General features: G+C 44.2%; 1 protein-coding gene across 1 annotated transcript in view; it reads right to left on the reverse strand.

Annotated features, from left to right (window-relative positions):
* The window catches only part of MTUS2 (microtubule associated scaffold protein 2), a 369,436-nt gene that overhangs the window by 334,436 nt on the left and 8,454 nt on the right, over positions 1 to 26,546 (reverse strand). Inside the window, exon 2 of the mRNA XM_081549337.1 lies at positions 23,373 to 23,445. The gene's annotated coding sequence lies outside the window, so the exon portion shown is untranslated. The remainder of the gene's footprint in view (positions 1 to 23,372; positions 23,446 to 26,546) is intronic.

The raw sequence follows: 26,546 nt of genomic DNA on the forward strand, positions 1-26,546 counted from the left end.
TCACACAGCTTCAGATGAGCTATGGCTAAATTAACACTTAAGCAAGATCAAAACAATGAGATGGTGCAGTAAACATCACCAGTAACACGGCCACTGTCTCGTATACAGGCGCAAAATGCGGTACACACATGCGCTCCGGCGTAGACAGCCAGCATCGCCCCACTAATTAGCACCAGAACCACCTAGCTGCAGAAGCACTCAAATGCACTCCTCATGAAAAATTAAACACGCTGTCCGTGGACACCGCTCCTTCCGTGTTTACTCCTAGAAGAAACCCCCAGAAACAATTTATTAGCTTTTGAAATAAAGAAAAGCATTCCAGGAGTTCTAAGCAGAGGTCTGTGTTCAACAGCCTTGGGTGGTTTGTTTCCAGTTTTGTGTTCAAGACAAGGGATAGCTCATTCATCGAGGAAACCACGAGAGGAAAGCAATTACAGAGAGTGTAGCAGCTGAGCAGCCCAGAGACAGTCACTCTGGGTCCTCCCCAGGATGTCCCCATGGGGAAAACCCGAGAGTCTGTTCCCGAAGACGCTGCTCTTTCTGCACCAGCACAATCAACGGGCTAATCTGGAGTGGAACACACTGGAAATACCACAGCCCATCGCAAGGCTGCCCTGGTGGCTCAGACGGTAAAGAATATGCCTGCAATGCAGGAGACCCGAGTTCGATCCGTGGGTCAGGAAGATCCCTTGGAGAAGGGAACAGCTACCCACTCCAGTATCCTTGCCTGGAGAATCCCATGGACAGAGGAGCCTGGCGGGCTACAGTCCATGGGGTTGCAAAGAGTCAGACACGCTAAGCAACTAACACACACACACATCACATGGTACAGGAGATTCCCCCAATGGCCGAAACTGCAACTGTCACACAGCACTGGGTGTATTTTCTTCCTGTTGAGGATGCCGTGGTGGGTACCTGGTGTTGACACCACCTGCATAACCACGCGAGGCCTCTCACTATCAGCAACTGAGAGGCACACCTGGAAGTACAAACGGCTGAGAACAGCAGGGCACGCTGCCAACCGGTTATGAAGATTACACATTTTCTATGTGTTTCATCACTTTAATTTGACTCTGACACACAAGTGAGGGTCTGACCCAGAGGACTGGGGAAAGAGCTAGAACCACGTTGAAAATGAAAGGGGCTCCATTAGCTCCAAGTTCACACCTCCAGCACAGCGCTTCCTGGGACTTCCCTCGTGGCCCAGAGGTCAAGACTCTGCACTTCCACTGCAGGAGGCGCACGTTCAATCCCTCCCTGGGGAACTAAGATCCTGCATGCCCTGAGGCCAGATTAAATAAATAAATCACAGGCCTTTGTGTCACCTGCAACCCAATCTTTAACAGCACTTATCAGAAACACAGATTTCTGAATCCCAACCCAGAGCTACTTAGCAGTCTCAGGGACCCTAGAAGCTATACCTGTAATTCTTACAATTGTTACAATTTGCTCCATGAACTATCAACTGCTTCACAGACAGCATGCACTGCTAAACAGACACACTCACACACACACAGGCACGTGCATACACCTCTGCAGCTTTAGTCACTTGAAAGTTTTTTATATTTTATTTCAAATTTTTAAGTGAAGAGTACAAATATACTTTTCATAGTGTCCAAAAGTAACTGTGTCTATGCTAACCAAAAAATTCTAGTAACCATCAACTACACACAAGGGGGCAAAAGCAAATGTTTAAAACAAAAGGACAACGCAATGAAAATAAACTGTTGATCTCAGACTTATAGCCATGGTTCATATTTGTCATCATCAGCCTGTGCTTCTCTCTCTGGGGAATCACCCAGTTTTTCCCAGAAGAGAATGAAAATGCCTGAAGTCCTAAAGGAACGGGCATCTTAGGTGTGAAGAATTGGAGTGTGGTGTTTTTGTTTAGTGAGTTTAAAACCCTACAACTTCTTGACCAAGCAAAATTTCAGGCCCACACCTTTTAATTTTTTTTTTTTTTTTTTAGTTTGGTCATCATGGGATTCCCTGGTAGCTCAGCTGGTAAAGAATCTGTCTGCAATGCAGAAGACCCCAGTTTGATGCCTGGGTCGGGAAGATCCACTGGAGAAGGGATAGGCTATTCACTCCAGTATTCTCGGGCTTCCCTGGTGGCTCAGCTGATAAACGATCCGCCTGCAACACAGGAGACTTGGGTTTAATCCCTAGGTTGGGAAGATCACCTGGAGAAGGGAAAGGCTATCCACTCCAGAATACTGGCCTGGAGAATTCCATGGACTGCATAGTCCATGGGGTCACAAAGAATCGGACACGACTGAGCGACTCACTTTCACTTGGTCATCAGAGTATTACAGTAGGGTTTTAAAAGTCGTGTGTGTGTGTGTGTGTGTGTGTGTGTACTCAGTCACATCCAACTCTTTGTGACCCCACGGACTGTAGCCCACCAGGCTCCTCTGTCCATGGGATTCTCCAGGCAAGAGCACTGGAGTGGGTTGCCATTTCCTCCTCCAAGGGATCTTCCCAACCCAGGGATCAAACCCGTGTCTCCTGGATTGGCAGGCAGATTCTTTACCACTAGCGCCACCTGGGAAGCCCTTAAAAGCCATGGTCTTTAGCCATTAATTCAATGAATACTAACTGCTATTTTTATCAATGATGACTTGTTTGAAACCTACTAAATGGTGAAAAAAAAAAACAAAACAGAACGGCCTTTTTAAAATTTTTTGTTTTGCTCACCTGCTTGTTATTACACTTTTCTCATAAGGCTGAGAGCAAAAGTTCCCTAATTCTTTGCAGGTAACCAAAAGAGCTAGATTATAAGTTATAAAACAGTTTAGGCTTTATTCTAAGAAACTGGATTCAGGGCTCCATGCTGCTGGTTCTGAAACATCAGTTGAGCCTGCCCTGACAAAGCTTTCTCACCTTTCCCTCCCACCACCCCACACCCACACTCCTCCTAGGAGTATACAGGACACGGTGCACTCGTGTTGACACGTTTACAACCTGACATTGCCACCTTCATTATCTGTTAATTTTTATCTCACTGCAAAAGAGGAATGGAGGCAGCTTATATAATGTCATTACAGACACTACCACTTCCAGTAGACAATGGGCTTCCCCAGTGGCTCGGTGGTGAAGAATCTGTCTGCAATGTAGGAGATACAGGAGTTGCGAGTTCAATCCCTGGGGGGAGAAGATCCCATGGAAGGAAGCGTGGCAACCCACCCCAGCGCTCTTGCCTGGAGAATCCCATGGACAGAGGAGCCTGGCAGGCTACAGTCCATGGGGTCGCAAACATCTGGACACGACTGAAGTAACAGAGCCCAAGTGTACAATGAGCTCATTTACAGTCCACAGCTCTCAGGTTTATTTTGGCTCAAAATATTTTACTGAACCCCAAGAATATTCTGTTCCCTCTAATTCCTGTCTGCCCACACACAGCACTGCAGGAAGCACGGTTTTATTTTTAGAAGCTATTTTAAGGAGAAATGAACACCTTTTCCCTGTCCTTCTCTGTACTGGAGACCCCTCCAGTGTTGATCGTTGGCACCCTCCTATCGTTTTGTTTAGTTCTGAGGACACAACAAAGTATTGCTCATTCCCTTCAATGTTTTCATGGGACACCCTCCATCCGACACTGTGGCTTTTAATCACTCAGAGGATAAACTCTTAGAGAAACGAACCCAACAGAACATAAAGCTCTTATTCCATTATATTATTGTGAAATGGAATACTAATTCACGTTGCTGCCCTTCCGTGCCAAAAAAAACAAAGAACTGCAAGAACCTGAAATGTGCTTTCCAGAAATGGTAATGAACTGACCAAGCCACCCATCTTCTGACTTGAGTTTCTTGGTGACCAACAGTATTCACTGGCAAGACAGCCCTCTGGAGTCAAGAGTACTACCAGGAAACGTAACACAGCTCTTGAAAACGGTCCCCATGAGGGCTGAACAGAGTTCCAAAAGTTAATCAGTGCCCTTTTCTAATTAGTTTGGTTGGCCTGCTTAGAGTTAAGTTCAAGACAGTGGACAAGGAACACAAGATTAGTGATGACAAATAATAAGGACTCAGTAAATATATACTGAATAGATGAATGAAGTCAGTGTCTAAGAAACTAGTGTATCCTTCAACCTCCTATACCCACATCCACCCCTCTTCAGCCATTCTGTTCCATCAAATCACCCGATGCCAAGTGGGACCCAGTTAGCAGTGACAATGCTAACTAGTAAATTAGAAACCTAGTAATTTACAGCAGACATTCCTCACCCGACCAACCAGTACAGCTCCTGATGAACCAGGAAGCCTTGGAATTTCAGTAGCTACAGGTGCCAAGCACGTGCCTCGACACATTCGTATAGCACAGAGCTCTCCCATCCAGACATGAGCACAGCCAAATTTTTATCTATGTAGGTTGGCCCAGTAACTGGAAACAGGTTTACCTTGTCCTCTGCAAAAAATAGTGCAGGAAACAATGCCACCTCCCTTTACTCTAAGTGGACCATTATAGCTGCTATGGTTACTCTGTAGTTACTGTATAGTTACATTTGCTACATTGTGAACTTACAACTGGAAGATGTTTATAAGAAAACTTCCTGCATTTGTGAATATACAGGGGAAGAAGTGAGGATGGTTAGGTCACCTAAATGAATCTTTACAGATTCTCACAAATGAGCAAAGTGACAGAAGAGGAAAACCAGAGCCTCAAGGATGTAATTAGTGACTTCTAACCAGTGACTCTGGAGAAGGAAATGGCAACCCACTCCAGCATCCTTGCCTGGAAAATTCCATGGACAGAGGAGCCTGGAAGACTATAGTCCATGGGGTTGCAAAGAGTCGGACACAACAGAGTGACTAACACAAACACACACACAACTCGTGACTTTTAAACTCCAAAGAAGGACTGTATGGGGGCTGGAGGCTGAAAGTCAATTTAATATTTTCAGTAGAACTTAAAATCCTCGTGGCACTTGTGAAACATTATTCTGCTGAAAATGAGTTCTCTTTTCCCCTCTGGAAAGCCTACTCCAGGCAAACATGGAGACAGGTGCACAAAGCTTACTTTGCACCCACCACAGAGGAACAGAAGTGGCGAGGTGGTTAGTATTAACCTCCAAGGTCAAAGCCCCTAAGCCCTGGGCTATGTTAGAAGGTTTGCAAAACTTAGGGAACACACACTTTTAACAGAACTGTGGGTTCCTGCACAAGGACCCAGGGTGGAACCACTGGGCTGGGTGGTGACTCGTGTCCATCTCAGCAGTTTTCCAGGGGGCAATGTGTGTCCTCAAACCCACGAATTGTAACTGAGTGGGAGGGCTCTACAGAACTTGAAACTGTTAATCAGAAAAAGGAGTGAATTTTAATACAGAAGTAGTCATTTGTCTGGAGGACAAAACAGCCTCTAGGCTAGCTCCTGAGGGTCAAGGAAACCACTTAGGAGATGAGGGAAGCTGGAGGTGGGTGGGAAAGCAGAAGTTGGTTTGAATTCTATGAGTCTGGGGCTCTGCTTTAACTATTTGTGGATAAAGATGGGACTTTACTATCAAAGTTCCCTCTTACACAGAACTGGAATGTGCAGAAACAGGAGGGCAGGTTCCCTGCAAATGACTTTTACGTGTTCATAAATTCTGCAGCATCTTCTTTCTGATCACCCTTTGTAATGATAATTACTTAAACACATAGCTTGAAACTATAATGCAAATGTTAGCACCATCACTCCTATAGGAAATGTCTATTATTACATATTTCTTCTCCTTTCATACATGTTTAGCTGAAGTCCTTTTGTATATAAACAGTATTTCTATTTTTCAGTCAGTATCATAAACCTTTTCCATGTTATGATCCTCTTCAAAATCACTTTTAATGACTTTAGAATTCATGCAGGAGATGTGTCTCGCTCTCTTAGCTTCTAAAATGTTTCCATTTTCCACACTTACATGAGAAACTACAACAAACATTCCGTATATAAATGGTTTTCTTTTTGTACTATCTCCTTCCAGTAAATTCCCAGAAGTAACACCCCTAAGTCACCAGATATTTATGCCTTTATTGATTTGGGGATTGCTATCAAACTGCTTTCCAAAAATTTTACGGTGATTTGCAACACAACCAAATACATGCCAGCGTGTATCTTCGCCAGCCCAAAGTATTTTCATTGAGTGTCTCCAACACAGTAGATAAATGTCGTAGCTTCTTCCATCAGCACCTGTTTGATTCCACTGAAACAGACCTATTTCCATAGGTTTATCAGCTCCACTTCTTTCAAACTGTTCATTTTTCCCACTCATCTACTATTTATCAACCTAGATAAGCTCTTTGTATAACAATCATTAGTACTTGATCATACTTGCAGTCGATATATTAATGCTTTTCACTCGGGCTACATTTAATTCTCACATCAGATGATTTCACTTTTATGACTTCACTTGATCGCTTCTTGTCCTCGAAAGTCATCCACCCTCCAGGGACCTCGTGAATATCACATTCTATTTTCTTCCAGTTTTTCTAATGTTTGATTGTATTGTGATCGTTGGTTTTCACTATTTAATCACCTGGAATTTGTGTATATCTTATCGAGTGTCACCCCAAATGAATGATTTCCAAATTTCAAGCCAGCTATGCCACCAATATGGTTGAATAATTCCATTCAGATTGATTTGTGTTATTTTCCTTGTCATACACGCACATTAAAGTCAAGAGTGGGGGGACTTCTGTGGTGGTCCAGCGGTTAAGAATCCACCTGGCAATGCAGGGGACACGGGTTCAATCCCTGGATGTAGAACTAATATCCCACATGTCGCAGAGCAACCAAGCCTGCCGGCTGTAACTACTGAAGCACGTGTGCACTGGAGCCCAATCGCTGCAATGAAAGAGCTTGCACGCTGCAACTATGACCAGATGCAACCTAAATCGATAATTTTTTTAAAAAAGGTCAAGCGTAGGGTGGGGAGGGGATGTGCCTGGAGCATGGTCTACTTCTGATTAAGTCCTTTCATAAATGTTAGCCTCTCTCTCCTATGTTAAGGATGAAAATAAAAAAGGTTTTCTTTCCCACCTACTTTTGGGAGCTGGGCGTGCATGGGGAGGAGGGCTGCAACAAAAACCCAAGGGACCAAACCCACAGGGAGTCCTCTGGGAATCTCCGGGGACAGCTCAGGAAACCAGGAAACCACTTTCCCAACGCAAGTGTCCCATGTGGTCACACCTCCCTTCAAACCTCTGGAGCCACTCCCTTTCATAAACGTATTCTTCTGGACATGTAGAGTATCTGTCTCCTTTCCAGATTCTTCCACACCCCAGTACGTACAGGTGTCCCTTGGCAACCCCAAGGGACTGGTTCCAGGACTCCCTTGGGTACCAAAATGCAGGGGTGCTCAAGTCCCTTAAGTAAAGTGGTGTAGAATCTGCATAAACCTACACACATGCTCCCAGGTGGCGCTAGTGGTAAAGAACCCACCCGCCAATGCAGGAGCTGCAAGAGACGGGGGTTCAATCCCTGGGTTGGGAAGATCCCCTGGAGGAGGACATGGCAACCCACTCCAGTATTCTTGCCTAGAGAATCCCATGGACAGAGGAGCCTGGCGGGCTATAGTCCATGGGGCCGCAAAGAGTCAGACACAACTAAGAGACTAACACTTTCCTTTCATACCATTTTTTAAAGGTTCCTTAAAGACTGATTACGTCAGAAAGAGAAAAATAAACATTGTAAATTAACACGCATATGTGGAATTTAGTGCATTTTTCTTAAAGCGACAACAGAATGTCTTATCGTTCTGGAATTGGTGCCACATCCACCAGCATCCAGCACACAGGATGAAGTGGCGAGGAGACAGAAGGGAGCCGCCAGACTGCAAACCTTCACCCAGCACTGAAGGGTTCAGCCCAGAACACGTCTGGTTCACGCTAAAATGGGGAGCCAGGCAGCGCAGTGTGAGGACACGCTCTACTATCTGCCCTCTTCTTAGGACTGAAGGCGGGACAGCCCAGCCCTGACCCAGTCTCCCTGCTCTTTTCATGATACTACGTCTCTCCTCCAGTTTCACAAGTAGAGTCTGTGGTGTCTGACACAGGTCGTGTCTGAAAACATCAGACCTAGTTCCTAGTCTAAATCTCTCATCCTGGCCCCTCAGCTCAAGGATGGTACCCACTGGGTCCTCAAGTGTTCTCTGCTCACGTCTTTTCAGACCACACTATCCTTTTAGGAAGAAGAAAATCAAACTCCTGGATTCTTGCAGAAAAGCCAACAAAAGGCTGCTTTCGCAGAATGTGGACTCAGGTCTCCTCTAACAAACCAGTTGCTTTATTTCACAGATACCTGGAAAGAAGAAATAATGGTGCTTGCCTAAGGGAGGAGGACCCTCAATAAAATCTAGGAAGATTATCTTGATTGTATTCCCAAATGAGAGCTCTCCTTACAGAATGCAGAAAAAATAAAGTGTTAAGTCGCTCAGTCATGTCTGATTCTTTGTGACCCTATGGACTGCAGCCCGCCAGGCTCCTCTGTCCTTGGGATTTTTCAGGCAAGAATACTGGAATAGGTTGCCATTCCCTTCTCCAGGGGATCTTCCCAACCCAGGGATCAAACCCGAGTCTCCTGCATTGCAGGCAGATTCTTTACCTAAAATACTATTTTGATTGTATTTCCAAATGGGAGCTTTCCTTATAGATGGCAGACCATCGCAGTAAAAAGCGATTAAGCAAATTCTAAACCCTCTTGTCGAAGCTATCTGCCACTCTGCCTAACTGATCACAACTGTAATTTAGATCCCTCCCCCTAACACTGCCTCCCTCCAGGCTCAAGGTTTTGCCACAAAAGTAGGCAGAATGAAGTTTATTAATCAGCAAGATTAATTCTGAAATAAGACTCCCCAGTCTATCTCTTGTCAAGTTCAGGGAGAGTGACCACTGGAAGGCTTGTACCCCTCCCCATCTGCCCAGCAGACTGTTTTCCTACAGGAATGTTTTTTCCTTGGGCAACAAATGCATCTCCTGTTCTAGATCTCTTCTCTCCGTGTGATGTTTCTCTGCAATGCTCTGTAAATAAACAGTCTTTCTTAAACCCATTACAAGATGATCTACGACGTCCCTGTAAAAAGCTGATGTGTTTCATGAAAATAAAGCTTTACCTCTGTAGTTAAGCTGAAGAGTAGCTACTTGTCCTCCGCCTCACAATGAGTGCTGCTAACTCAGAAACGCCTTCATTACTATAGCTTGGAAGCTGGCAGACGGCCACAGGCACGGGGCTAAGGAAGCCAGCATCCGCCTTGTGGACTCCGAGTCCTAGAAAGCAGAGCATCTCACAGACAAGCCCAGCTCACGAGGGGTCTGCACACACACACATTCCCACAGAAAAGACTACGACGCAGGGATGAGGTTTCTAAGTGGCCTCCAAGTCCTTTTGGTTCGTGGTATCTTGGAAGAATCCAGCCAGGCCAGGAAGGTCTGGGGATGGTCTGCAGACACCCAGCCCAGGACAATGCCCCCAGCAGCTCACAGGCCTCACTCCAGCCTTACAGGCTTGACAAAGGCATCAGGGCAGGGCAGGGGGAAGTCCACCCTGGTTCCCACCCCACTGGGCCTCAGATTTTCATAATATACGATGGAGGCAGCAACACCTTATTCAGAGCATCAGTGCAGAGGGCAAATGTGACGACATTCCCTAGAAGAAATTGCTGATCTGATACCCCAGAGTGGCTCTTTGAAACAGCTGCTGTTGTTGTTAAGTCGCTCAGTCGTGTCCAACTCTTTGCAACCCCATGTACTGCAGCACACCAGGCTTCCTTGTCCATCACCAACTCCCGGAGCTTGCTCAAACTCATATCCATCGAGTTGGTGATGCCATCCAACCACCTCATCCTCTGTCGCCTCCTTCTCCCGACCTCAGTTTTTCCCAGCATCAAGGTCTTTTCCAATGAGTTGGCTCTTCACATCAGTTCAGTTCAGTTGCTCAGTTGTGACCGACTCTTTGCGACCCCATGGACCGCAGCACGCCAGGCAGGCTTCCCTGTCCATCACCAACTCCAGCTTACTCAAACTCATGTCCATCGAGTCAGTGATGCCACCCAACCATTTTGTCCTCTGTCACCCCCTCTCCTCCTGCCTTCAATCTTTCCCAGCATCAGGGTCTTTTCCAATGAGTCAGTTCTTCACATCAGGCGGCCAAAGTATTGGAGTTTCAGCTTTAGCATCAGTCCTTCCAATGAATATTCAGGACTGATATCCTTTATGATTGACAGGTGTGATCTCCATGCAGTCCAAGGGACTCTCAAGAGTCTTCCCCAGCACCAAACTCAACCTTGTCTCAATACCCTCAACACCAAGGTCCTCCCTTCCCAAGGGATCCAGGCAAATGGACACCAGTGGCCTCGGGAAATGTCAAGAGCTCCTTACAGAGTCAGTGGCTAACGGGCTCAGATGTTTTGACTCCCTGGCTGAGAGCTGGGTTCAGGAGCCAGGATGCCTGGTTCAACTTCAGCTACGTCTCCTATTAATTGTGACTCTGGGCGAGCAACTCTACATGACTCTCAGTTTAACTGTCGATAAAATGGACTCAGTGACAATATCCACCTGGTAAGTTCATGGTAAGAACTATGTACTTTGGGGAGCATGAGTTCTGGGGATTGTATCCAGTCCCGCCCCACCAGCCCTCCACACATGATAGAGCCTCTCTCTGCAGAAGCACCTCTTCTGGTCCTGAGGTTTGTTTTTGTGTTCATCTGTTGTTGTTACCATTATTTGGCTCTTTTCACTCTACCCATCTCTTTCCGTTTAAATAGGGACTGAAGTTTGGGACATATTTGCAACTTAACAAAAACCACAGCAAAAAGCAAACAAAGATGCTAAAGAGCACTCTTCTGGGGAGTAAGGACTCTGTTCCATGGCCAGTGAAAGCAGTTGTTTCATATGGATGAAGTCTTCCTTAGGCTATTTCCAGATTAGCTGGCTCACCGATAAATGCACTTGATATTCTGTAAACAAATTTGTCAGAGAGATTTCCCCAGATAAAGGGCAGAGTTCCAGCCAGGCGGCAGATGCAACAACTGCAGACCTCAGCACCACCACCACTGCTGCTGGCCCAGCCGGCCTCCAGCTGACGATGCGATTGCCGGGCTTCCTACCTGCCACCTGCCCTTCCTCCCGGCCGCTCGACCTGCTCAGCTGGGGTGGGTCCTTGTAGAAGCCCGGTCCAGCCAGCTACCAGCTGGGGCCACAGGATGCGTCAGCCTCAGCACACGTTTCTCTGAGCTGGCCTGAGTTTGGGGCACGTGAGTGCTAAAGAGAGATCGACCTGAGACTGTGGGACGCAGGTGGTCACCCATTTACTCCAGCAGCCTCTCGTGGGCCAACTCAACATGTAATGTGCCTGACTCTCCTCTCTACTTCACAGATGTGGACAAGGAGTTCGGACACTCAGGGAGCTGTCAAAGGTCAAGGTAATAAGTGACAGGAGGAAGATTCAAAATTGTTTAAAAATTCCACACTTCCCTATGTGGGGAAATCATAGAATCACCCCCTGGTGTCAAAAGCCCAGAAGAGGTTTGTCATAAAACGCGTCCTAGAGTAGTGCTTCCCAAACCTTAAGTGTTAATTGCTCAGTCGTGTCTGAACCAACTCTTCTGGACCCCATGGACTGTAGCCCGCCAAGTTCCTCTGTCCATGGAATTCTCCAGGCAAGAAAACTGGAGTGGGTTGCCATATCCTTCTCCAGGGGATCTTCCCAACCCAGAGATCAAACCCAGGTATCTCGTGTGGCAGGCAGATTCTCAAAGCCAGGAAGTCCTCAAAGCCAGCCACTTCTACAGTGAGCAAGGTTCGAACCTGCTCCAGGAGACCCCAGTGAATTTCAACTCCAACACCTTAACCACTCAGCCATCCCAACCATAATGTGCCTACCAGTCACCTGCGAGCCTGAGATGCAGACGCTGATTCTAGAGGTCAGAGGTGAGGGCCTGAGCGTGTCCATTTCTAAAAGGGTCCCCCGTTTGGGGACCACACTTCTGAACAGCAGGACCCTTAGCAGCAGGCACTGAGCTTTCTTAAGCAGACACTACCAACATTTAAGACATTTTGAGCATGCATTCCCCAACATTTGTGCACTTGGTTATTTATAAATTGTGCATACCTGTATTCTGACCAGTAACTAATATAACATCATATTCAGTTAGGGCAAGATACAGTGTTACAATCAAAGCTCTAAATCCACATTTAAATAATCTTGGTGATGCTGAATTTCTGGCCAACTTCTTGTCCAACAGGATTTGCCCGTCATTCCCCTCGCCCCCACCGCTTGGCTAAGAAAACTCTCATACAAGGAACAGGAGAAACCATATCAATGCTGCCACTTTCTTGTATTCACTGTATTCAAAGCAAGCACTTTCACTTGCTACTATGATAGTCAGTTTCTGTTTTTTAAGCCACTTATCTGTTTTATGAAGGTTAATTTAGGGTGGCTCAGATGGTAAAGAATCTGCCTGCAATGCAAGAGACCTGGGTTCCATCCCTGAGTTGGGAAAATCCCCTGGAAAAGGAAAACAGCTACCCACTCCAGTATTTTTGCCTGGAGAATTCCATGGACAGAGGAGCCTGGCAGGCTACAGTCCACAGGGTCATAAAGAGTCAGACAGGACTGAGCACATGTAGATAATGTTTGTGTAATACATACATAGACACATGTGTATGTGTGTGTGTGTGTATATACACATACACAGACACGTGTACGTATGCATATGTGTATGTACATGTGTATATACACACATGTGTACTTGTGTGTGTGTGTGTGTGTGTATAAGCAGACACACATACAAATGACAGTGTTTTTGAAACAAGTACTCTAATTTCCTTTCTTGGTGGATCAGATTCCCCAAAGCTTTCAGGCACACTCAGTCATTCAAGATGAATTCCATCAGTGTCAAGGCACAAATCATGTGCTTACATGATGGCATTTAAAAACACAGTTTAGAGTCTCAGCATTACTAGCCCTGCATTAAACTATGCGAACATTAATGGGCTTTTTTATTCCTGGAGGTCCACTCCAGACACATTTCCTCAGTTTTCTCTACTTCCTATAACCAACATAGGGAGAGATTTTTCCCTAGAATAGGAATATACCTCACTGCTAAGACACAGGAAAAAACACAGCATAGAAACAGCCCTCAGAGACACCTCACAGCTCTCATGGAACAAACAAGCTTCAGGCAAGAATAAGCTTTCATCCTTTTCAGAAGACATTTTAACTTGCAAATAAATGATCATCTGAATTTAATAGCAATATTCCACTCCTCTTTGGCAACTTAGAGACGTACTCAACTGCACACAAAAAGGGGAAATTTACACCCAAGAAATAAATGAAACCGTGGTAAACAGGTAACTGAATATTCTGAATACAAATATCAAGGTAAATCTTCTCTTCCCAGTGGTCTCATATGAATAGAAAACAAGTGTCTGTAATAAGGAGTGGTATGATAATGATATTTTAACACCCAGCAGGAGGCTTTAATTTTAATGGATCTGAGTTTTTGCTGTAAAATGAATCAACTGTCTAAAGACCGACCTCTGAGATGGTTCAGAGGCATCCTTAAAAAAAATGCAGCAGAAAGAATAAAAGTTCTCTGTAGCAAAATTAAGCTTCATTTTCACAAGTCTCTTCTTCCTTCTACTGCTTGACACGTTAATGTTAAGCATACCCTCTGGGCAATTTCTGTTTGGAACACTGCTCTTCTAAACAGAGCTGATCACAACCCACTGCTCTTGGGTATTCTGCACAATATTGCAAGGTTCCAGCCTGAATACAGAGAGGGGGTCCCTGGTGAGCCCGACAGGAGCACCTGGCCAGGGGGAGGGGGCTCTGGCCAATGAGCAAGCGAGTCCTCTCTCCTGAGCTCATGGCCAAGACAAGACCCACACACTTTCCCTGCTGAAGCTGGACTCTAAGAAAACAAGCACTGGTGCATTCCAACTGTGTCCAAAACCATCAGATGGGGTCCTGTACAAGGAGTGGGGGGGCGGACTTTCCCTGTCCTAATGTCAGGCTGGCAGTTACATTTCTGTCTGCTTCTGGGTCTAGGGTTTGCAGACACATTATAAGGCCTCCTTCACATCCCTTCTTTGTCTTCAGGGATGGTGAGAGTGTGAAAGTGAAAGTGTTAATAATTCAGTCGTGTCCGACTCTCTTTGACCCCTGGACTGTAGCCCATCAGACTCCTCTGTCCAAGGAATTTTCCAGGCAAGAATACTGGAGTGGGCTGCCATTTCCTTCTCCAGGGGATCTTCACAACCCAGGGATCGAACTCAGGTCTCCTGCATTGCAGGCAGATTCTCTACCGTCTGTGTCACCAGGGAAGCCCAGGGACTGCCAGAACCTTCACTCAAATCTTACATCAGCAGGCAGGTGGCTATGTTCAGACTCTGGCCAAAATCCCTTGCCTAGAGGGCGTTCGTTCAATGGGCTCCTGTGACCAGAAGGGGGATGCTGTTCTGTCTCTAGTGTCAGCTTCAACAACCACAGAAAGATGAATTCCTCCCCAGATGATTTTTTCTTTTTAAACACCTGAAGTTTCTATAGAGTGAGTCCTCCTGGTTTTCTCCGTATCTCTACCCCGTCCAATCCTGGGACTCAGGACACAGATACAACAAGCTGACGGCAGCCGCCCTGAAGCCCTGGCAATAATCCATGCCTGCTAGTTGCCTCCTGAATCTGGAGGAGTAGAGATGGGGTGGGGGGCTCAGACGGGTGAAGATTTCTGATGCAGAAAAACTCAGGGAGGGATTCACGAAGGGTCGAGAACCTGAGCTGGATTTTGTAAAAGAAAACCCGAAGTCAGAGAGGAGACAGCGAATGGATTCCAGACAGAAGGACACAGTGAGCGTGCAGGGAAAGGCGTGTCTGGAGAACCGGCAGGGAAACGTGGCTGGAGCGAAGGGTTCACAGAGGGAAACTGGGAATAGCTTTTTTTTAAATTTATTTTAACTGGAGGCTAATTACCTTACAACACTGTAGTGCTCTTTGCCATACATTGACATGAATCTGCCATGGGTGTACATGGGTCTCCCGTTCTGAACCTCCCTCCCACGTCCCTCCCCATCCCATCCCTCTGGGTTGTCCCAGCACACTGTCTTTGAGTGCCCTCTTTCATGCATCGAACTTGGACTGGTCATCTATTTCACATATGGTAATATACATGTTTCAATAGCTTCTGTCAACAGAATCTTCACTGGTGGGTCCCCAAGACAGGTCCTACGTGGCTCTCACTCCATCAGCCTGCATTGTTGGCAGTGCGACCGCTCAGCTGAGCTCCTGTCTCCTCTGAGGACGGCACATCCTGCCTGCCGGCTTTCCTGCCCTAGCTTTGTGTCGAGTTTGCTTTTCAGTACAGCTGTCTGCTTGGAGCAGATTCCTCTGTGGCTCCAGACCAAGCGGGCTCTTCTGAACTTTGGCCACGTTTCTGCCCGTTCAGCTTTCCCAACAAGCTGTACTGAGAGTCGAGAACGTCTCCCTCTTGGGGAGCCAGCTGTCTGCTTTTTTACTGACCTAACACTCTCTGGATCTACGGAATGACTGTCATAAACTCTGGGAGCACATTTTCCTTTTCGCTCGACGCGGACGAATGAGAGGAGTTTATAGAAGACAAAATGTTCTCTCCAGGAATACATGCTTCCGCGCAATCGCCCGACACGTGTGTGTTAACAGTGCACTTTGTTACAGGGTCTGTGCTAGACACCGGACGCACTAGCAGTGGTCTCCAAAACATGCTAAGCCATCATCATCATCATCATCAAATTTACCTTACAGATTAACTAATAAAAACAAGCTTGTTACCAAAAAAAAAAAAAAAAAGACTTGCAGAAAAGCCAAAAAAGAAAAGAGGCTAATAGTGAAAATTCACCGTCACCATCCCACCTCCCACTTAGCCTCCAATCCCTTTTTGTTCAAAATCATCTTTTTTTTAAATATCCTTATGGGCATTTGATTCTGGATCTTGTAAATTCTTCTAGCGAATACGAGAAATACAGGCCATTCATCCAGATCAGAGAATCTCCACTTTGCCAACAACTGATATTTGGGGTCAGAAAATTCTTTATGGGGGACTGTCCTGTGCATTACAGAGTGATCAATAGCAGCCCTGGCCAGTACCCACTAGAGGCCAACAAGCAGGGGTGATGACCAAAAACGTCCCCAGATGGTGGAAAACAGTCTCCAGGAGAGACAGCAAAACCAGCTCCATCAAGATCTAGCCTATTTGGGCCAACGTAATTCTTTCATCAATAGCTGAGCAACTGGAGGGGACTAGAATGTCGTGAAATGGTAACTCATAGGAAAGCTTACTGGGAATACTCTTCTGACTAATTTAATTTTCTTTTAAACTCAATGATCACATCCCCCATTACTGCAAATATTTCCAAAATACCCATATCTTTTCTTGCCATACTAGGTACTATTATCTGAGTATAATTCACTTCTTTTGACTATTGGAGTTCTTACAGTACCTAAAGTTATTTTTCAGTACAGCAACTATTGTTAAGTGGTACTGTAGATATAAAATTCTAACATCAGACCAATACTGATCAGCCCCTAAATATACTCACTGCAAGTGGCTTAGAAAGGATGCAAAGAGTGTGGTCTGGGAGCTCCAAACCTCTGTGCCTCCCTGATGACCTTCCTTTAAACCATTCTTTTGACACTGTTTACTTACTAGGGTATCTCATTAGACTGTAAATTCTTAGAAGGCAAAAACCTAATTTTATTCCTTTAATGTTCTCAGCATCAAGCATAGTAAATACTACAAGTCAGATATCAGATAAACATTTATGCACCTAAACTTAAAAAAAGAGCATGTACTAAGAAAAACAAATAAAACATGGAACCACAGCATGCATGAAGAGCCCTGTATTTCTGCTAAGGAACCCGGGTGTTAGCCTGTAAGTAAATACCGACAAAGGCCCGTACAGTCAAAGCTACGGTTTCTCCAGTAATCATGTATGAATGTGAGAGTTCCATAAAGAAGACTGAGTGCTGAAAAATTGATGCTTTCAAACTGTGGTGCTGGAGAAGACTCCTGAGAGTCCCTTGGACTGCAAGGAGATCAAACTAGTCAATCCTAAAGGAAATCAACCCTGAATATTCATTGGAAGGACTGATGCTGAAGCTGCAACTCCAATACTTTGGCCATCTGATGTAAAGAGCTGACTCATTAGAAAAGACCCTGATGCTAGGAAAAACGGAAGGCAGGAGGCAAAGGGGACAGCAGAGGATGAGATGGTTGGATGGCATCATCTATTCACTGGACCATGAGTTTGAGCAAATTCTGGGAGATGGTGAAGGACAGGGAAGCCTCGAGTGCTACAGTCCATGGAGTCTCAAAGAGTCAGATACAACTGAACAACAACAAAGAAACTAACACAACATTGTAAACCAACATCATAAATCAACTATATTTCAATTTTCAAAAGAGCATAAAGAGAAACCCAACTTATGAGGGGCTCTACCACAAAGCCAAGGCTTCCACTGAGTAACTACGCCATGAATAAAGGTTTTTTCCTCTTTCTAGTTTCTTAAACAAAGCGTGGTCTTACTGTGGTCTCTCAATATATCTCTGCTATAGAAAGAAGGACTCCACGAGTCTTCCTTTCCTTGAAATGAGATGAAAGAGAAAGGACTCCTCCCCCCAGAGCCACAAGCTTCCAAGTTGCCTTGTTCATTCTATAAACATTCACCGAGCGCCCAGCACGTGTCAGGCATTCAGTGGTCCAGGTGCCAGGAAAATAGCGGTGCATAAACGGGCTGCCAGCCCTCATGGAGCGCGCATTCTGTTGACAAGCTGGACCTTCAGGAGCAAGATTACAAAATGCACAGACCTGCCCCCCTCCCCCAGGTGCCAAGGCTGCTCCTCAAACCACACAGGATGACAACTACTTCTGCAAAGGTCGTTCTGCCTCTCCCGGCATCTAGAGGAATGTCCCATCCTAGCACCTGGACACTAAGCACACACACAGCATTTCTAACAATCAAGAAGCTAAGTACAATGAATAACGACCGTAAAAATATGAAGACGAATTAAACACAAAGTTCTTTTCAGGCAAAAGCAGATCTTAAAAAGCCATTTGATTCATTCTCCTATCATTGAAAGTGGAAGCGTTAGTCACTCACTTGTGTCTCTTTGCGACCCCATGGACTATAGCCCACCAGGCTCCTCTGTCCATAGGATCCTCCAGGCAAGAATACTGGAGGGAGTTGCCATGCCCTTCTCTAGGGGATCTTCTCAGCCAGGGATGGAATCCGGATCTCTCGCACTGCAGGCGGATTCTTTACCATCTGAGCCACCAGGGACATTCTCTGCCTCTCCTGGCATCTAGACAAAGGTCTTCATCTTAGCACGTGGACACTAAATACACACAGCATTTATAACAATCAGGATGCTAAGTACAAAGAATAACAACCACAAAAATATGAGGATGAATTAAATACAAAGCCCTTTGCAGGCAAAAGGAAATCTTAAAAAGCCATTTAATTCAAGCTCCTGTTGTTGAACAGAACCAAGTTAAACCTTCAAAAGAAGAGCTAGAAATGGATCTCCATGTGACCTCTCGACACGAAGTCCTGACCTTATGCCCCAGGAAACCACTGCAAACTGGCTGATGTCTGCACAGGTTCTCAGTGTTTCTGAGAGGAGGGAAGATGGGGCTGGAAATCTACATTGTATGAAAAATGTGCAAGCTAAAGCAATGTCATAAAACATTTGAATAACCCATTCATTTTTAATCCTTTTGTAATTTCTGTGATCATTTTAAATGTGATGAACTCATCTGACATAAAGTGAGGAACGCAGGAACTTTTCCAGGACTCCTGTTGTAATTCATCACTAACTGGACGCCTGTTCAAATATTACACAGTTCCCTGCTATCTGTCTCTAATAGCAGGAGTGAAGCCATTGCATTTGCCTACTGGCGGGCTTACCCATTAATTACCAAAGATGGCACACTGCCAGTGAGATCCAGGCCCCTGTGAGCGTGCCCCAATGACCTAGTTTAATCAAATCTGGCCTCAAATCCAACAGAACACAGATTTAATTCCTAGCTAGAGGGCTGGATGACAGCATGTATCTAATAGTTTGAGAGAGCAGTGCATGGTAAACTGAGCGGTCTTATGCACCATTTAAAACAGACAACAGAAAAGACTAAGTGATTTCTTATCGTCTTGATGGGATCGTCCACGTGACTTCTATTGACTGCCTCCCCTCACCCCCAACAACCAATTTCCTAACATTCTGGGCTCCGGGCCTGTGGATTTAAATATTGAAATATGGTTGGTCTCTATTCCTACGTTTTCTGCCTAAGGAAAAGATGGATTGGGAAAAAGATTAACCTCAGTATCCCTGAAATAATGGACTTTGATACCCTGGTGCTTCTAATCTATTCCTGAGGCTCATTTTAATGCAGAAAATAAAATACATGCACTGCCAAGGTTTCTTTACATATTCAAAATCTGAGTGTATTTCAGTCCTATTTGACATTTAGATATTTCAGACTCACAGGACTTCCTTTGGTGGGGAAAAAAAACATTAAGTCTTTAAAAATCTCTAAGCTCTTTAGGAAACAAATTATAACCAACAATTCCTCACATCTCACTACATGGTGCAAATATTTTTTTCCCTTTGGCCAAGCTGTGCGACTTCTGGGATCTCAGTCCCCCAACCAGGGATGGAACCTAGGCCCCCGGCTATGGAAGCTCAGAGCACTAACCACTAGACCGTGAGGGAAGTCCCACAAATTTTTGTATCTAGGATCCCTCTGGCATTGTTCAGTTGGTGCCTGCTTATGACAGAATGATCTGCTCCATTTTCAAGCACTTCTGTCTATGACAGTATCAAGCTTCATACAATGGGGGATACAGAATTCCGGAAACAGAAAAGACTTTCAGGAGGGGACCCAGTCCAGGAGGGGACCCAGTCCAGTGTCCAGGCAGGCAGTAGAGGCCAGTGGTTAAGGGCATGGCTGGCTGCAAGATCCAGCTTCAACCCTCACTACTTCTGAGCTGGAAAATGAGGCTGCTGGCAGCACCTACCTTATACAGTGTTCAATAAACAAACAAGACAATGAGGATAGAGAAGCCTGGTGGGCTACAGTCCAAGGGGTGGCAAAGAGTCGGACATGACTTAGGGACTGAGCATGCACACACACACACACACACACACGGGCTCACACAGCACTGAAGCAGGTGAGCGCTCATTAAAATGGTAGACAGAACCAGCACTTAAACACTGTAAAGTCACATCGCTCCATTTAGCAATGTGCTGTGTACATGGTGCTATGCACCTAACCTAACACCTTCTACCATATGATAACCCACTAACCCTGCCATTTAAAAAGCTACTCTTTGTGCTCGCTTCGGCAGCACATATACTAAAAAAAAAAAAAATAATAAAAAAATAAAAAAATAAAAAGCTACTCTTTGTGTCCACATCTCTCCTGCTGCTGTGGACCTACCTCTTTACATAATCACCTGAAAGGATCTCTTATTTAAATAATCAGGGCAATTATTTGGATCACAGAGTGATAAAATATGTCAACTCCAAATTTATGAAGATTAATGATAATGAGAGTGCTGGATTGTTCTCACATATCATTGTTTCATTTTAACATTTATGAAGCTGGTGTTTTCACAAACCTTTCCTAGTAGTAAATATCATTCTCCCTATGAAAATGAAAGTGTTAGTCGTTAAGTCATGTCCAGTTCTTTGTGACCCCATGAAGTATGGCCCACCAGGCTCCTCTGTCCGTTGGATTCTCCAGGACAGAATACTGGAGTGGGTTGCCATTCCCTTCTCCAGAGGATATTCCCAACTCCAGGATAGAACCCAGGTCTCCCACATTGCAGGCAGGTTCTTTACCATCTGAGCTCAGTGGAACAAGAAATTATTAGCTCAAAGTCATAGGTACCAAATATTAGACCCAAAACATCATATTCTCATTCTTTCCTTGGTATTCCAAAGGCAAAGAAAAAAATCAGACATAATATCTACAAACAAAGTGAAACACGCAGCTAAGCAATTATCTAGGGGGGAATTAACTCACATAAGCCTCCCTAATCCTCTTTCCCCTTTTCCTTCTGCCGCTGAACTCAAAAAAAAACCAAATCCACATCGTTTCTTTCTTCAATCATGTACGTATGGTGGGAGTGGGGAAGAGAGGTTTCAGATATAAATAACACCAGGGCCTCTTTCCCTAAATCACATAAACGGTTCTCTTAATTGATCATGTGTTCTTCTACCTTGTATTCAGAAGATCAACCCCCCCAACTCCCCACCTGCCCCCCACACACCCAGGAAAGAAATGTGGGCCGTGGCAGGGGTAAGGGAAATAAACATCAACGTTCACTGGAATTACAAGTCCTCTCTGAGGTCTCTTTTTCCCTAGTATTTATTTTTATTTATTTCTTTGCGCCCACTCTTAGTTGAGGCAGGTGCGATCTTCCATCTTCACTGTGACATGCAGGATCCTCTAGCTGTATCATGTGGGATCTAGTTCCCCGACCAGGGATCGAACCAGGGCCCCCAGAACAGCGAGCACAGAGTCTAAGCACTGGACCACCAGGGAAGTCCCTCTTGAGGTCTCTTTATTGTTATTCTCATGGTAAGGGGGTTTCCTCCAGGGGAGGAAGAGATGAATAAATGACACCATAAAAGAATGTGTTTATCCTTGCACAAAGAGAAGCCCCTTGGAGCTCCCTCTAATCATTCTGTCATCAGCACCCAAGAAAGGAAAAGCTTTTTCCCTGGCCACATATTTTGTGTCTATGGCCCAGCCTTGCTCCCATTTCCCAGTCCTTTCCTCTGTATGATTCATCAGCGTCCCAATGGCTGCCACCACCATCCTGACCATGCCGACAATCACCATGACCTCTACCCATGACCTCAGCTAGCAAGAACACTAGCACCATCACCTATCTGTCCGTTCTTTAACCTCAGTTATATATCAGTTATCAGTCACATTCTCCACCCGCAGCCCTCTCTCTGGGCCCAACGCTTTGCTGTATCTCTCTAACCCTGTATTTGTCAATCAATAGCCACCCATTAACAACAACATAACAGCTTTTTATCTCATCAAAAGATTAATTACAAAAACTCAGCAGTAAGGAAAAGCCAGCCATTATGGACACACCCAACATTTGGAAGGCAACTCGGTTTTCCCGGGGAAAAACTCAAGTTTAAATAGTCCTTAAGAGCAAGAATATTACAGAGATAATGATCTACAGAATAAAACCACCTTAGAAGTGCTGGAAATCTGAAGTACACATTCTCTATCACTAAATTGCATTAACTTGGTCATTAATTTGGTTTAAAAGTGGTTTAGGTTTTCCCTCCTGAGTTTTATGCCTAGAAAACTCAGGCCACCCCTCTGGCCTCCAAACCTACAGTAGCCACTGTCCCTCTGATAAGTTTCTTTCAATCAATCCAAGTGTCCAATCAAAGCCATACCCCAAGTTATTACTTCTTTCTCCTGTCTTCAAGGAGCAGAACTCAATAAAAAGCCTCCCTTCCTTAGAATCTGTCCAGAGAACAAAACAACAGTCACAGAGGGCTGTGAACTGTGCAAGGCCACCACATTCAAGGGGACTCCAATCACATCATTTAAAAAGCTGTCTGTATTTTTATCACCACTTTAATGACTTAAAGATGGGTAATTTATTTATATTACAAATTTCCAGCATATGGCAATAAAGTGCCTCGTTCTAAAAATTAGTGCAGCCCAATCATTCTCCATCAGCTGGAAGTAAAAGGTCCATGGAAGAGACGCTTTGTCAAATTTGCACAAAATGCCATATGGGCTAGAACAGCCCTCAGAAAAGCGTCTCTCAAGTGTCTCAATGCTTTAAACTTTTCGCAATCTTGGTGGTTCAGTAAAGCTTCTATGCATCATTTAATGAACTCTGTTTGCATTTCATTAACTTTTTCCCTCCCAATCTGGTCTTTCTCTCTCAAGAAGCACATTCTCCAATCAAAGCAAGCCCTTAAAAACGACTGCATCATCTTGTCCTATTTCTGTCAACTGATATTATTAAACACATGTTAACAACCACACCACAACCTTTTGTCGCTGAAAAAGATTAATTACCCCTAGGAAAAAGATGTCTTTATAGACACACTCCTCAATTTTAAAATCGTTAACAAAACACGTTGCTTGAACTGGAGTTCCAATATATGCCTGACTATAATTCTCACATCTTAAAAAAAGCAAAACTAAATTACGCTTTCAAATGAAAATCCAGTTTAATTCACTTGCATCATTAATAATATTTACCCAAATTCACCACCAGAGATTTACTTGGAGTACCAATAAGTCTCACACAACATTTAGGAGGCAACTATGTGTCCCAGTCAAGTGGAATTATAAATTGAAGAGAAATCCACATAAACTCACCTTGACCCACAGAAAACCAGTTTTACTGCCATTGGTGACAATTCGCCCTAGTTGACAATTCACGTGTGGAAACCTTAAAAAGAAAAGGGACAGGAAAACTCAGAAGAAAGGAGCAGGATCCAGGGATGTATAAACAGTGCTTCACTACACTACTGCGTCTCACTAGGAAACTAAAATCAGTGACAGTGCTTCACTACACTACTGCGTCTCACTAGGAAACTAAAATCAGTGTAGGAGTTCTTGAATCTGGACAATAACTGTGCCACAAATAAGCTCTTCATAATGGGAGTTGTTTCGATAAACTCACCATTTTTCCATTGGCTAGGATTTCAGAGATACTTAATCTTACATTCAGATTAATCCTCAATGGATTACATGACTTCAATTTTCTTTCTATCCTAATCCCTCAAGTAGTTAATGATCTGAAAACCGATTCTTAAATACACCATATAAATGAAGGATCTTAAGGACTTAAGGCTTTTATCAGGGGAAGAACACCTCTGATTCATGAATAATCATGTCCATTTTCCAGATCTTAATTTTCTTAAATTGCACCAAATTTATACTTGTTATGCTTCTTACATTCTTAGAATTCAGAAGAAATACAAAGCCAGAGCAACTATAAATCCTACAATATTAACAATATTAATATTAATTAAATCCTTAATAAAACTATATTTCAAAATAAATCAGCAAAATTTACTTTCCTCTCTAAATTGCCCAGTGAGAAGAATAGTTGCTAGGTGGTAGAAAAGACACAAATTTTCCTCCCAAATGCTACTGCAGGAGACCACAGAATGCCTACCATTATTAGGCTGACTCATAAAATTACTGTTAGTCAACCATTTTGTTACCTGCAAAAATGACAATTTTACCATTTTTCCAAACAAGAAAATAGACAGAATTGGAAAACCCAGTGATTATGAAACAATTAAATCTTCAACACTACCTATCGCTGTGCACACGTCATTTTTCTGAGAAGCATTAGGAAGTCTGGGTATAAACTGTTTCCGTTCCAACCCAGCACATCTTCAGGGCACCTAGAACACAAGAAATGAATCGCCTCCAGCATTCGGAAGGGCTGAGAGCACGTTTCTGGTTCCTTCTTCCCACCTGGTCCCTATTTACTGCCAACTCCCTCTGGGCTAAGTATGTTATTACATTACTTTTAATAATATACTCAGTAACCCGTCTATCTCAGGACCTGCCCAACCAGCACTCCCACCACCTCCCACTGCTATGAACCCCACCACAACCACCCCTACCGCTATGGATATCACATGGGGCGCCCAGCACTTCTGGGACTAAAACCAACAGAGTAGAGGCCATGTGAGCACCTGGTGTACAAAAGTCCACATGTTCACAATGTGTGTCTTCTTCTGAAATGGAGCAGAGAGCACTTAAATAATCTTCCCTCCTACCAGGAGACCTGTTAAATCAGCTCTTATTGTTAACTTGCTTTGTTGTGGTTTTTTTTATATGAACTTGCAACCAGTTGCAAAATAAACCTTTTGACCTCTTTTTAGACCATCCATCTATTTCTCATTCCCTATTTTTAATATCAATTATCTGAAGATAATATTTTGGATGGATTAGGTTAAATAAAATATATTTAAATTCATCCTATCTATTGTTTTCCTTTTTAATATGGCTACTAGAAATGTTAACGTGGCCCACATTGTATTTCTGTTGGACAGTGCTCCTCTATAAAGAATAGCCTGTCTCCTCCTTATTTAACATTCTGTTACACAGACTTAGAGAATGAACGAACCTATGGTAAACAGGGAGAAGGGACAGTTAGGGAGTATGGGATGGACATGTACACATTACTATATTTAAAATGGAAAAACCAACAAGGACCTACTGCATAGCACAAGGAACTCTGCTCAGTGTTATGTGGCAGCCTGGATAGGAGGCGAGTGTGGGGGAGAATGGATACATGGATATATACAGCTGAGTCCCTTCGCTGTTCACCTGAAACTATCACAACATTGTTAATCAGCTATACCCCACTATAAAATAAAACGTTTAATCTGTTACAACGATGTTAGCTTTTCCCAGTGATTACAGAGCCATGGACACCAGACAGCACTACCATGATTGATACACAGCAGGGCCCTGCTGGACGCACAGATTTTGCATGCATGCTAAGCTGCTTCAGTCATGTCTGACTCTCTGTGACCCCATGGACTGTAGCCCACGAGTCTCTTCTGTCCTTGGGATTCTCCAGGCAAGAATACTGGAGTGGGTTGCCATGACCTCCTTCGGGGATCTTCCCAACCCAGGGCTCAAACCCATGTCTCTTATGTCTTCTGCACTGACCAGGTGGGTGGGTGGGTGGAGGGGGGTGTTCCTTACCACTAGTGCCACCTGGGGAAGCTCCCACGAAAAGCTCACACAAAGTTGCTCTCAAAGTTCCACCAACTCACTGGAGTTTCCTTCTCTAGTATCAGTTGCTGTTGCTTCACACATAAGGACCAACCTTCCTGAGGTTTCTGATCTTCCAACCTAGATATTTTACTGAATTTAAAGGCAACAAGCCTGTTAAGTAACACAAGGGTCAGATCTAAGGTGCGACAAAGCCTTTGCCTCAGTCAAGAAATTTAAGAGGAACCAAAAAACTCAGTAACCAAGATGAATACATTTTTAAATAACAGCTTAACTGATATGCAACTAACATACCATAAAATGTACCATTTTAAAGGGTGCAATTCAGTGGTTTTAACAGACTCACTAAATTTGTCACTATCAAACTCAAAGACATTTTCACTGTCCCACAAAGAAAGCCTGTCCCCATTAGCAAGTACCCAATTATTCTCCCTATGCCCAGCATCTGACAACCACTGATCTATTTTGTCTCTACAAATCTGCCTATTCTGGATATTTGATATAAATGGAACACATAACATGTGGCCTTTTATGTCTGGCTTCTTCCACTTAAAATGTTTCCAGGTTCACACCTGTTGTATCATGAGACTGTACTTCACTCCTTTTTATGAATGACTAACATTCTATTGTATGAACATGCCACATTCTACCCATTCATCAGCTGATAGCCCCAGGACTGTTTCCAGTCTGGGGCTATTACACACAAACTGGTGTATAAGTTTTTATATTACACAAGTTTTTATATTATTCAATTCTCTTAGGTATATGCTTAGGAAGGAAACTGCT

Source organism: Giraffa tippelskirchi, chromosome 12 (assembly GCF_054371585.1).
Source record: "Giraffa tippelskirchi isolate mGirTip1 chromosome 12, T2T-mGirTip1v1.2.pri, whole genome shotgun sequence".
In the NCBI taxonomy this organism is placed as follows: Eukaryota; Metazoa; Chordata; class Mammalia; order Artiodactyla; family Giraffidae; genus Giraffa; species Giraffa tippelskirchi.